Source organism: Jaculus jaculus, chromosome 7 (genome assembly GCF_020740685.1).
Source record: "Jaculus jaculus isolate mJacJac1 chromosome 7, mJacJac1.mat.Y.cur, whole genome shotgun sequence".
NCBI lineage: Eukaryota > Metazoa > Chordata > Mammalia > Rodentia > Dipodidae > Jaculus > Jaculus jaculus.
The window spans coordinates 81,186,163-81,196,535 of NC_059108.1; the positions used below are offsets into that span (position 1 = coordinate 81,186,163).

The window sequence follows — 10,373 nt, forward strand, 5'->3', positions numbered from 1 at the left end:
GAGACATTTCTAACTGAAACAATTACAGACAGGATCTAAATTAAAATTTAAAAGTCAGCCGGATGTGGTGGCACACACCTTTAATCCCAGCACTCGGGAGGCAGAGGTAGGAGGATCACTGTGAGTTCAAGGCCACCCAAAGACTACATAGTGAATTGCAGGTCAGCCTGAGCTAGAGCGAGACCCTACCTTGAAAAATCAAAAATAAATTAATTAAATTTAATTAAAAAAAAAAACTTAAATTCAGCTAGGCATGGTGGTGCACGCCTAATTGCCGGTACTCAGGCAAAGGTAGGGGGATCACCGTGAGTTTGAGGCCACCCTGAGACTACATAGTGAATTCCAGGTCAGCCTTGTAGCCTGGGCTAGAATGAGACCCTACCTCAGAAACAACCCCCACCCCCCCCAAAAGACAAAACTTTTTTTTTTTTTTAAATTTTTTATTTATTTATTTGAGAGTGACAGACACAGAGAGAAAGACAGATAGAGGGAGAGAGAGAGAATGGGCGCGCCAGGGCTTCCAGCCTCTGCAAACGAACTCCAGACGCGTGCGCCCCCTTGTGCATCTGGCTAATGTGGGACCTGGGGAACTGAGCCTCGAACCGGGGTCCTTAGGCTTCACAGGCAAGCGCTTAACCGCTAAGCCATCTCTCCAGCCCCCAAAAGACAAAACTTAAAGTCAGCAGTTGCTAGAAAAACTTAAGAACCCTCGCCACTTCTCCACCCTTCCTAGAGGACAAGCTAAGCAGCAGAGCCACACCCCTCTTGCATCATTACTAGTCGGAGATCTAGAGACATTTACTTGACAGAAACAGAATTTAATCTGTTTCCTCCGGTAAAACAGATAGAGTTCTACTACAGGGATCCACAGTTTTGATCTGTTTTTTTTTTTTTTTTTTTTTTTAAAAGAACCAAGGAGGGCTGAAGAGCTAAGCTTTAACGGTTAAGGCACATGCATGCAAAGCCAAATGACTCAGGTTCAATTCCCTTGGACCCATGTAAGCCAGATACACAAAGTGCTGCATGCATCTGGAGTTTGTTTGCAGTAGCTGAATGCCCTAGCGTGCCCCAACCCGACCCCCCTCCGTGCTGCCGCCTCTTTCTCTCTCAAATAAATGTATAAATAAGTAAGAACCAAGGAGGAATCAAGTGTGGTGGTTCATGCTTGTAAACCTAGAATTTGAGAGGCTGAGGCGGGCAGATTTCCATAAATTCCAAACCAGCTTGGGTGAAAGTAAGACCCTATCACCAAAAAAATAAAATGAAAAAATAAAGGCAAAAGGAGTGGATTTTGCAGGCAATATGGCAATAAGAACTCACAAAAAGCATATAAACAGTCACAGATTATACATTCGTAAGCACAGTTGTGTTCAAATAAAACTTTATCTACAAAAACTCCCAGCCAAACCAGGCATGGTGGTGTACGCCTCTAATCCCAGCACTCAGGAGGCAGAGGTAGGATCACTGTGAGATCCTACAGTAGTCTCCATCTTTCCTTAAAGCATTTTTTTTCCTTTTACCCTCTCTTCTACTCTCCCTCACAAGTGCTTGTTTTTTACCAAAAAGGAGAACTAAGGTCTCAATAAAGGATTGCACAGGTCCTTCAAAGATACTATAGGATTAATAAACCATACAAAATTCAGTATTTTTTGTTGTGTGTGTTTATACATGTTTGCATGTGGGGTCACACAGGTGCATATGGAGGCCAGAGACCGATGTTTGGTGCCTTCCTAATTTCTCTCCACTTTAATTATGGAGGCAGAGTCCCTCACTTGAACCCAGAACTCATGGAATCAGCTCATCTAGCTAGCCAACTGACCCTCAAGGATCTCCAGTCTCTGCCTCCTGAGCACAGAGATTACAGGTGAGCCACCATGTCTTTACATGGGCACTGGAGATCCGAACTCAGGTCCTCACACTGTTGAGCAGCACAGGCTTTACATACTGTCAGATACTTAAATAAAGAAAAAGTAAAAGTGACTGAATATAAGATCCATAAATACCACCAAAGAAGCTTAGCCCAGAATTAAGAACTCTTGTCTTTGAGTCAGGGGTCTTTTTCTCTTCTATAACTTTCTATATAAAATACCTGGATTCCAAGGCACAACAAATCCAATCTCCAGTATTCTTACATTAAATTCTGCCTTAGTAACTGCCTTTGTGTTTTGAGACACGGGTCTCACTCCTTAGACCAGACTGGCTTGGAACTCATTCATTTTGTTCGGCTTCCCAAGCACTAAGATTACAGGCTTGAGTCACTTGCTCTATTCATTTTGTTAAGAGTCCAGGGTTCTAAAACATTAGGCAAATGTCAATGCCAGTGTTTATCTAAAACCTTTCTCCGATTTGCTTCCTAAAGTTTGCAAAACAACATGAAACAATTCTCGTTGCATCCATCCAAAGCTCTAATGACACATCTGGCTTTCCTAACATAATCTCCCAGAGATAATTTTCTTTAAAGGCACTTAACTGTGCAGCAGGCATCTTTTTACTTCGTTATGCTTAATGTCACCTCTAAACTTGCTGTAGATTTCTTCAGGGTACCTAGTAAAAGCTCAAAAAAGTGCGAAGTATATATTGCATAAGTGAATGTGCATACAAACAATGCATACGGAAGAACCTGAAACCACTCGACTTCACAGTTCAAATGAACTTGCTTGTTGTGATTTTTAAGTAGCATGAAAAGCTTTACTAGCTGGTAGACAGTATAGTTTTAAAGAAAAACAAAAGTCACATCCTAAAAAAATTAAATTGAGCAATGCAAACCAAATGTCATCTCCTACTAGGCGAAGGTTTCCTTGAGAGAACTAGAAGCAGCTCTTCCCGGAGAAGGCAACATCCACTCTTGGCTGGAACTTCGCCTCCGGGACGGGCTGCGGAGACCGGCCGGGCCAAGGGAGAATCCGAGCGGGTCGCCGCTCCGGGAAGACCGGGCGCCGCAGGGCGGGTCCGGGCAGCGGCGCGGCGGGCAGGACCGGCTGCGCCCTCGGGACCCCCGCGCACGCCGCCCGCCGGAATCCACGCCTACCTGTTGTGCTCCGGCAAGCCGGTGCGGGAGCCCGCGGGAAGAGCGTCGCCGGCCGGCCTCTCCAGCCAGCCCCTTCCCGGTCCCCGCTAGGCGACCCCGTCACCCCTCGGCCCCGTCCCGCAGCCGGGGTCCCCGCGTCTCAGCGACCGCACGGCTGCCGCGACCACCCCGAGGTCCCCCGAGCCGCTCACCTCCCGGGCGCTAGCAGCCGACGCCGCCCCTGTCTCGGCTGCCCAGCTGCCCGCCTGCAGAGATGCTCTCGGCTCAGCCCGTGTCCCGGTCCCGCTGCATTCCCGGCGGCTCCGCACAGCTAGGAGGCACCAGCACCCGCCCGCTGCGGCGGCGGCGACGGCGGCGGCGGCCAGGGGAGCACGGGCGGGGCGCGCGGGGCGGGGCCGGGAAGGCGCGGCGGCGAGCGCGGCGGGAGCTAGCCAATGGGAGCGCGCCCTGTGACGCCGCCGGGCCCAGGCCCCACTAGCCGGACGCCGAGCCATCGAACGCCCACCCTGGCAGTCGAGACTGCTCCACCGCCGAGGGACAGATGGAGGACCCTGAGGCCGAAGTCTAGTCTTAGGGATAGCGGCTTTGCAGTCCCGAGATTCCGGCCACAACTATTTTTATCTGTCTTTATGGGCAGCCAGAATCCTGGGTTGTGGCACTGGGGACATTGAAGGCAGAGACACAATTGGAGCCTGGAAAATTTCAGGCAGGGCCAGGGCTTTGGGTGTAGATGGTGGAGTGTTGTCTGGGAAGAGACCCTAAAGGGCCTTGGCTGGGGGCTAAGTAGAAAGGCTAAGTCAAGGTCGCGTACGGAGGCGGTAGCCCAGGTAGGCCTTACAGCCTGTGAGCCCCAGTTAAGGGCGTTTTCCCACTATGATCAGGATTTGGAGTAGTTTTTTAGTTTTTTTTTTTTTTTTAATTTTCAAACAACCTCAAGCTTACAAAAAGGTGCAAAATACCTTTGCCCCTAAACCGTTTGAAATTTAAGTTGCTGGCACCATACCACATTGTCTCTAAGCACCTTTTACATTTTCACAATGTAACTGAACCAAAATATTTATGTGATACTATGTGTTTTGCCAGTTGTCTCAATACTTTATAATAAAAATCTTCTGTTCCAAAACAAACATGTTTACTTGCAGTCTATCTTCAGGTGCTATCAATCTGGAAAACTTGTAGTCTTTCTTTGACTTTTATATCTTTGACACTTTGGGGGGGCGGCGTGGAGGTAAGGTCTTAGGATGGGCTCCAACTCTCTGTGATCCTCCTACTGCAGCCTCCCAAGTGTTGAGATTTAAAAGGCATACACCACCACGCCCAGCTTCCTTGACACTTTTTTATTTTTTATTTTTTTAAATTTTATTCATTTATTTTATTTTTATTTATTTATTTATTTATTTGAGAGTGACAGACAGAGAGAGGAAAAGGCAGATTAGAGAGAGAATGGGCGCGCCAGGGTCTCCAGCCACTGCAAACGAACTCCAGACGCGTGCGCCCCCTTGTGCATCTGGCTAACATGGGTCCTGGGGAATCGAGCCTTGAACCAGGGGTCCTTAGGCTTCACAGGCAAGCACTTAACCGCTAAGCCATCTCTCCAGCCCCTTGACGCTTTTTTAAAAGGCACTTTATTTATTTATTTATTTGACAGAGAAAGAAGTAGATAGACAGAAGGGGTGCGCCATGCCTCTAGCTCTGTAAATGAACTCCAGATGCATACATCACTTTGGAACATCTGGCCCACTTGGGTCCTGGAGACTCAAACCTGGGTCCTTTGTGCACGGAAGTGCATTAATGGCTGAACCATCTCTCCAGCCCTTCCTTGACACTTTTGACTTATTTTGAGAGTGAGAGAAAGGAAGATACAGAGAATAGGCCTCCTGCCACTGAAAATAAATTCCAAACGCATGTGCCGCCTTGTGTATCTGGTTTACCTGGGTGAGTTGAATCTGGGTCCTTAGGCTACATAGGTAAGCGCCTTAACCTCTAAGCCATTTCCAGACCCCAATTACTATTATTAATACTAATATTATTATTTGGGGGGGGGTTCGAGGTAGGGTCTCACTCTAGCCCAGGCTGACCTGGGACTCACTATGGAGTCTCAGGGTGGCTTTGAACTCACAGTGATCCTCCTACCTCTGCCTCCCGTGTGCTGGGATTAAAGGCATGTGCCACCACGCCCGGCTCCCCAATTATTTTTATAAAATGGGCGTCACCTAAGGCTTGTCTGATAATTGACTCATGATTAGGTACAGACTAGGTATTTTTGAGGATCTTACAAGTGAGTCTGTTCTTTTCATTGCTTCCTATTGAAAGGCCCAAGAATTCAGAAGCTCAGAAATACTATCACGCTCTAAGGGGAGCTTAAGCGGGCTCCCTGCATACCTCAAACTCCAGGCTTTACTCTCTGTTGGAAGCAAGTAAAGAATCCCTCTTCTCATTATATCAGAGCCCGCTCCTAATATAAAACTAGGTAAAAGGGCATGAGATAGCCCTCGAGGATGGGAAATAAGTAATGAAGTGAACCACTTATTTGGTTTCTGTAAATAGCCTGCACTATAAGCCTTACACTATAAGCCTTAATAGCCCACACTGTTAGCCTTAGTAGCTCGCACCATAAGCTATAACAGCCTGCCTCAGACCACCAAGGTCACAGGAGGCTGATACCACACTCTGCTACTCCCACCCAAGGACCTGCGCAAATGCTGACCACCAAGGTCATAAACTAATTGGCTTAGAAACTATGGGGTGGCACAAACTGACTGGCTAACACCCTGTGGGGCTCCTAATATTAGAAAATGATTGGTCTAATGCACAGGCTTTGTTAGAAACCCTATAAAAACTGTCCTGTTCCTGCATTCGGGGCTCTGCAGTCCTCTACCCCTGTGAGGTGTACGACTGTGGGCCCCAGCGCGCTTGGAATAAAATCCTCTTGCAGTTTGCATCAAGACCGCTTCTCGTGAGTGATTTGGGGTGTCGCCTTATCCGGGCAGAGCGTGGGGGACCCCCTGCGGGGGTTTTTTCCTACACTATCAAGTGGCACTGTGAAGTTACTCTTTTCACCTTTGTAAGTAATGCATATTTTCTAGGGGAGTCTTTTTTTTTTTTTTTGAAGCTATCTTGTTTCAAGATATTTGTAAACATTCTTGTTTCTCATCAAACTTAAAATTAGTATATTTATATTGGCATGGATCCAGAGTTTCTTGTTTCATTAAATAGATTAAAATGTAGTTTCTTAGGCTGGAGAGATGGCTCAGCAATTAAAGGCGCTTGCTTGCAAAACCTGATGTCCCAGGTTCTATTCCTCAGTACTCACCTAAAGCTAGATGCAGAGTGGTGCATGCATCTGGAGTTTGTTTGCAGTGTAAGGAGGCCCTGGTGTGCCCATTTTCTCTGTCTACCACTATTTCTTTGTCTTTCTCAAATAAATAAATATTCAAAACTTTTACGTGTTTTTTTCATTAAGTCTCATTTTATTAAATAGATTATAATGTGTTTTTCACCATTTATTTTGATGTTCAAACTTTCCTAAATGTCATTAGTAGAAGCCCCATTCATTCTGGCTCCTGTGTCTCTCTCTGTATGGGTGTTTTAAATTCTTCCTCCACATTTTGCTGATATATTTTTAAAGAGGTACAGAATATTGGAAAGAGTTTTATATGTCATGTATCCATCATCTAGAGTCTACATTACCATTTTACTGTCCTGTGTCCGTTAGACATATCTCACCTTTCTTTGATCACTCCATTACTTCCTGGTACAGAAAGATGTTCTAAGCTCATGTTGCCTGGATATAGCCATTTCTTGAGGAGCCATGGGTCCTCACTCTGCTCCCTGCTCTTGCAGCATCAAGGCTTCCTCAGTCGATGCAGCTCAGATATATTTATATAGTCATACTCAGAGTGCCTCTATATATGGATACTCACACACATTCTTAGTTATATTGCTTTCCCTAACTATATGTATTGAAAAACGGTATGTTCACAGTAATGCCTCCAATCCAGCATCAACCACATAGTTCATTCCAGCTTCTACAGAGTAACCTGCTCCTAATATCCTTTTACATTTTTAACTTATTTGCACATGTGCATATATGTATACACCAGGGCCTCTTGCCACTACAAATGAATACCAGATAGTTGCATCGCTTTTTTTTTTTCCGAGATAGGGTCTCACTTGAGCCCAGGCTGACCTGGAATTCTCAGGATGGCCTCCAACTCACAGCAATCCTCCTACCTCTGCCTCCCAAGTGCTGGGACTAAAGGTATATGCCACCATGCCCAGCTTGCATCACTTTTTACATCCAACTTGGAAATTGAACCTGGTGAGTACGCTTTGCAAGCAAGTGCCTATCCTATAGCTGCTAAGCCATCTCCCCAGCCTTGCTCCTAATATTCTTAAGATGTTCACTTCTTCGAACACACTCTCCAGCGTGCGCGCGCGCGCACACACACACACACACGCCTCTATAGCTGCCCTGTGCTCCATGGAGGATGCTGCCCTTATCTCACTTAAGTTCTGAAACTGCCATATTGGCCACCTCAAGTCCCCAGCTTTCTTTTCCTTCCCTCCATTCCCCAACCCTGTGCTCATGTCCAGCCCACAAAACCTCTCCATCTTGCTCAGGTTCCAGTATCCCTTGTTAGGCATCTCTCCTATCATCGTGTTTGGTGGCCCTGGGGTGTAGCTCAGTGTGTCATGTATGAGGCCCTAGGTTCAACCCCAGCATTGCCAAGTAAGTAAGTTAACTATACTAAGAAGTAAAATTGTTGGTATTTAATGGTGCATATAAAGATTATGGGAGCTGAAGACATAGCTCAGTCAGGAAAGCTTGCCACACATGCACAAGGACCATAGTTTGTATCCCCCAGAATGCACAAAAATGCCAGGTATAGCTGGGCATAGTGGCACACCCCTTTAGTCCCAGCACTTGGGAACAGAGGTAGGAGGATCGCCGAGAGGTCAAGGCCACCCTGAGACTACATAGTGAATTCCAGGTCAGCCTGAGCCAGAATGAGACCCTACCTCGAAAAAACAAAAAACAAACAAACAAACACAACCATCCAGGTATGGTGGCATGTGCCTGTAATCCCAGCACTGGGGAAACAGAAACAGGAGAAACCTTGGGGTCTGCTGACTAGCCAGTCTTGCTGATTTGGTGAGTTCCGAGTTCAGTGTAAAAGACCCTGTTAAAAAATAAGGTGGGGGCTGGAGAGATGGCTTAGCCATTAAGGAGCTTGCCTAAGGACCCAGGTTCGAATTTCCAGGTCCCACATCAGCCAGCTGCACAAGGTGACACATGTATCTAGAGTTTGTTTGCAGTGGCTAGAGGCCCTGGCACACCCATTCTCTCTCTCTCTCTCTCTCTCTCTCTCTCTCTCTCTTTCTCTTTCTCCTCCCCCCCCCCACCATCTCAAATAAAAATAAGGTGGAAGCTGGTGTGGTGGGATACACCTTTAATCCCAGCACTAGGGAGACAGAGGTATGAGGATCACTATAAGTTCAAAGCCATTCTGGGACTATAGAGTGAGTTCCAGGTCAGTCTGGGATAGAGTGAAACCCTGTCTCGAAAAAACCCAAAATAAGTAAATAAGGTAGATAAGTTATCCAGGGGCTGGACTGATGGCTTAGCAGTTAAGGAAGCCTAAGGGAAGCCTGGGAAGCCTAAGGATCCATATTTTATTCCCCAGTACCCACATAAACCAGATGTACAAGGGGGTGCATGCATCTGGAGTTCATTTGCAGTGCCTGGGGGCTCTGATGCACCCATTCTCTCTCTATTTCTCTCATTATCAAATAAATAAAAAAACAATTTTAAAGAAAAGAAAAGCTATCCAGGAAGATATCTACATGCTTACACATACACATGCTTGTATACCATACATGCATATACACAAAAGTAGTAATCCATTTAACTTGCTATGTGATATCCTACTTTAATTTACATGTCATACAATGATGTTAGTTTCTAACCAGCATACATATAGGAAATTGAAAGCAATAGATTTCCTCAGCCTCTGAGATTATAAAATTTCATGATGTGGGTTGAGGATTTGCTCAATGGTAGAGTGCTTGCCTTACATGCATGAACCTCAAGGTAAAATCCCCAGTACCACAAAAACAATATTACCCAAACAAAAAGTTCTAGTGTAACATATAACATTGGGGTTCTTTAGTTGATTGTACCCCTCAAAAGGTTAATGAGAGTTTTGTTTTTTTTTCGAGGTAGAGTTTCACTCTAGCCCAGGCTGACCTGGAATTCACTCTGTAGTCTCAGGGTGGCCTCAAACTCACAGCAATCCTCCTACCTCTGCCTCCCGAGTGCTGGGATTAAAGGCATGCACCACCACGCCCGGCAAGAGGTTTTTTTTTTTGAGGTAAATTCTCACTCTAGCCCAGGCTGATCTGAAATTCACTATGTAGTCTCAGGGTGGCCTCAAACTCACAGCAATCTTCCTACCTCTGCCTCCTGAGTGCTGGGATTAAAGGTGTGCACCACCACACCCAGCTATAAAGGTATTTTTAAATAAGTTTGAACAATACTACATATTAACTTATTACAGCCACTTTATCTCTCCGTTTTTTTTTTTTTTAAGTTAGGATGTCATGTTGTCCAGCTGGTATTAAACTTCTTACATAGCTGAGGATGACCTTGAATTCCTGATCCTTCTGCCACTTCTCTAGTGATGAGATTACAGGCTTGTACCACCACATCTGATTTTATTATAGCCAAAAAATTCCTCACTGTAACTGTATTGAGCTACATTTAATGCAGTGTTTTTCAAAATTGTCTGACAATAGGATATAATATTATGCACGCACACATATATAATTATTTTTTAAAAAGAGGCAAGGCCTTGCTATTTTACCCTGGTGTTGCAGTTACCTTTTTGTTGATGAGGCAGAACATGTGACCACAAGCAGCTGATGGGAGGAAAGTTTTTATTTTGGCTTGCAGTTTCAAGGGGATGTTTCATGATGGCAGGAGAAAGCATGGCATGGGCAGAGGCTGGACATCACCTCCTTGAGGAGCAGGAGAGTAAGCCAAACCCTGGCAAGGAGAAGCAGGCTGTAACACCCCTGAGCCCACCCCCAACAACACACCTTCTTCATCAAGGGTTCTCCTCCCAAATGGCCATCAGCTGGGGACCAAGCATTCAAAACACATGAGTTTAGTGGGGAGTGAGGCATCTAATTCAAACTAACACACCTGGCTTATGTTAAACTCCCGAGCTCAAGAAATCAATCCTCCTTCAACCTGTTTGAGGAGCTGGGAGTATAGTCATGTGCCATCGTCATAGCTTTCAGAGTGCTATTGCCAGGAGTAGACTTGGGGAAGTGCAGTGCT

At 45.7% G+C, this 10,373-nt stretch overlaps 1 protein-coding gene across 2 annotated transcripts in view; it reads right to left on the reverse strand.

Annotated features, from left to right (window-relative positions):
* Heatr5a (HEAT repeat containing 5A) overlaps positions 1-3,350 on the reverse strand; it is a 170,199-nt gene extending 166,849 nt beyond the window's left edge. For both annotated transcript variants that reach the window (XM_045154098.1, XM_045154097.1), the window contains exon 1: positions 3,220-3,350. The gene's annotated coding sequence lies outside the window, so the exon portion shown is untranslated. The remainder of the gene's footprint in view (positions 1-3,219) is intronic.
* Positions 3,351-10,373: the final 7,023 nt, after the last annotated feature.